This window comes from Symphalangus syndactylus, chromosome 2, assembly GCF_028878055.3.
Source record: "Symphalangus syndactylus isolate Jambi chromosome 2, NHGRI_mSymSyn1-v2.1_pri, whole genome shotgun sequence".
NCBI lineage: Eukaryota > Metazoa > Chordata > Mammalia > Primates > Hylobatidae > Symphalangus > Symphalangus syndactylus.
The window spans coordinates 70,940,839-70,944,198 of NC_072424.2; the positions used below are offsets into that span (position 1 = coordinate 70,940,839).

A 3,360-nucleotide genomic window follows, 5' to 3' on the forward strand; every position below is an offset into this window, starting at 1 on the left:
ATTAGAAGTCAGGACTAATATAAAAACCCTCCTCAAAAGTTATAGGGTCCTGAAAAATTATGAGAATAAGTGTGGTCAGTAATTTCAATGCTCGGATACAACCTTGACAAAAGAGTACTTGATAATGAAGTCTTGTTTCTCCAATCTTTCAAAAAAGGGAGAGAAATTAGAGGGAAAAAAAACCTAAGTCAAAAGGTGGCTAATGTAGACCAATGAATTTGTGCAAAAAAAGAGAAGCCCAAAAAAAAGCCCTTTTCAAAAAATTTTTAAAGAGTTTTATTACAGGATGTTAGTATTCAAGACAAGTCAGAGCACCTTATACTTTTAATCAGATTTTGAGTAATTAGTTTTAAAGTGTTACTTGAGCATTTTTCTCATATTGTCTTTTGGGCAAAAGTGCTTCTCAGTGACTATTTCAGAGATGTTACTCTGATCAAACAGTTTATCCTTAATAACTGCAGACATCAATCCATGGGTAGCTTCTATTGTAGTTTTACTCCTGTCTCTGTTGGCTTTGGCAAGTTTGTCTTCTGATTTTCGATCATGTGTTTCTAAACCCAACAAGGAAACTCAGTGTACCCGCCCAATATTTATTCCACAGAAGCTCAAGCAATTTGCAACCCAAAGAGAATTTGAAATACAAGACTTCTAAGACATAATATTGTTCGCATTGTACAACAACATCTTCTATTTTATTAAGCGGGATAGTCTGGTACTCAGAAGGTCCTTCATCAGGAGGTTTGTAGCCCTTTGGGTATGTCCTAAAGGCATCAAGATTCACTTTCCCTGCAGATATTGTTCTTGTTGGATCAATCACCACTGCTGTAAATGGTTCCCGGAACCACTTATTGAGCAGCTGAGTACTAACATGATGTCAGAAAGCCAGCAGCCATGGCCAGGGTGCCTATAATACCATCCGATTGCATTTTTAAGGCGGCCAACCTTTTTGGCATTTTCTATGTATGTGGCCACGCACTCACATGCAGCAGCCTGAGCATTTTCTCGGGTTTCAGTGCCCTCCACAGGCAAAGTAAAACTGCCCATAATAATCGTGGTTTCACCATCTACCTTTCCTGGCATCAAACGCATCACTTCCAAGTTGCCCTCTGACCTGGCATGCATCATCATCTTCAGTAGAGCTAATGCTGAGATTTTGCAGTACTTTAAAGTAATGGTGATTGTTAACCCAGGGCTTTGCTGCCAGGATTTCATGCTGCTGCTTCTTGTCATATTTGTAGCTTTCGTGGATACTCTGAGCTTCTTGCATGTTGTTGGCCAGTTCCCAGGTTTTTTGGACCATACCGCTCCTAGATGTCACCATCGCTGAGGAATCAAAATCGTCACCTCTATAACCAAGATGCAACTTTAGTTCCCTAGATCTCTGTGTGTGGGCTTCGGACCCTACACACCACAGGAGAAAACTCTTTTTTTAAATTTTTATTTGTATCATTTATTTATTTATTTATTGAGATGGACTCTCCCTCTGTCACCCAGGCGGGAGTGCAGTGGCATGATCTCAGCTCACTGCAGCCTCCTCCTCCTGGTTTCAAGTGATTCTCCTGCCCCAGCCCCCCGAGTAGCTGGGATTACAGGCGCACACCACCATGCCCGGCTAATTTTTTGTATTTTTATTAGAGACGGGTTTCACCATGTTGGCCAGGCTGGTCTCAAACTCCTGACCTCAGGTGATCTGCCTGCCCTGGCCTCCCAAAGTGCTCGGATTACAGGCGTGAGCCACCACATCTGGCCAGCAGCAAACTCTTAACTAGATTCTCGAGACAGCCATAACATCTTTAATTTTTTTTGTAATGAGTCTTTCACTTAAGTCATTTGGAGCAAGTAAATTTTGGCAGCATCACTTTAATTTCAAAATCAGTAACTGTATATTTTTAAAATGTTATTATCTATTTTACAAAAGACTATTTTATTATGTGTGATATGATTATCTTTTGATTGAATACTAGAAATTTAGCTATGTGACTTGCAACTGATTTTTATAGCATTATTTCTATAGTTAAAAACATCTAAAGGCCAATTTTCCTGCTGTATTCAACTGATGAGTCAATCACCCGGACATGCATAACCTCATAAAGAATCTACTGAAACAATTTCACATTTGCCTCTCTGCATTTTTGCAGTATACACTGGTGAGAAATCTCCCAAACACCTGAGGATAGCTTAGTTTCACAGTAAGTCAAAGAAAAGGTATGTAGCAAGTGTTGAGTGTTATATAAACTAAGGTTTATTTGCAGTGTATTCAAGCGGTAAATGCATGGGATATATAAATAATATATATTTAGTATATTAATCCTCTTTAGTAGGAAAGGCAGCCATTCAGGCAAACCATCTTTAGTAGAGTAGATAAAATGAAGGCTGGATGGACAATGTTGGTTGCCTGCTCCATAGCCATTGCTTCTTATTATAGCCTTGTTTCTTACTTGTGCACCCTGCTATTGCTTAGTTATTAGGCAGCCATCTGTTTCATTGTTCCCTCCTCAGCTCCAGGGGCAAAATGTTGATTAGCTTAAGCCAATCAGAATAATCCCATTCCATTGACAATATTAGTGTAGAGTGATACGTGATAAAAATCAGGCCAATAAGAAGATAGAGGCATGTGCTAGAAAAATTTTTTTTCTAAAAATATACAAATTGGGCATTCATTCTATTCTGAGTATTCTCACTTGAGTTTGAGATGCCTGAATCTGCCACAGCTACATATTCGGCTAAGATTTCCCTCCTAGGCCGGGCGCGGTGGCTCACGCTTGTAATCCCAGCACTTTGGGAGGCCGAGGCGGGCGGATCACCAGGTCAGGAGATCGAGACCATGGTGAAACCCCGCCTCTACTAAAAATACAAAACAAATTAGCTGGGTGTGGTGGCGGGCGCCTGTAGTCCGAGCTACTCAGAGAGGCTGAGGCAGGAGACTGGCGTGAACCCGGGAGGCGGAGCTTGCAGTGAGCCGAGATTGTGCTACTGCACTCCAGCCTGGGCGACAGAGCGAGACTCCGTCTCAAAAAAAAAAAAAAAGATTTCCCTCCTAAGAACACCTCATGTCAAAGATACCCCCAGTCTCATCTACCTCACATGACAAATGAATGTAATAAAAATAAATGGCTCTTACTGACATCATTCAAAGACAAATTTGCATGTGTAGACTCACAAAATCTATGAAATTATTCTTACAGGGGAAAATTAGGAAATTGTAGCAGGCAATGGAGGAGATAGTTAAGTGATTTTATAATACAAGCATCCTGGCCTTTTCATAAACTTGAGTCTATGTATCTGTTTGTTTGCTTGTTTTATTTTTTAAAATATTTTCCCCTAAGTCTTCTTTATTTCCTTTCTTGCATAGGCTTTTCT

General features: G+C 40.2%; 1 pseudogene; it reads right to left on the reverse strand.

The window, feature by feature from the left end:
- Nucleotides 1-357: 357 nt before the first annotated feature.
- LOC129462190 (COP9 signalosome complex subunit 5-like) lies at nucleotides 358-1,324 on the reverse strand (annotated as a pseudogene).
- Nucleotides 1,325-3,360: the final 2,036 nt, after the last annotated feature.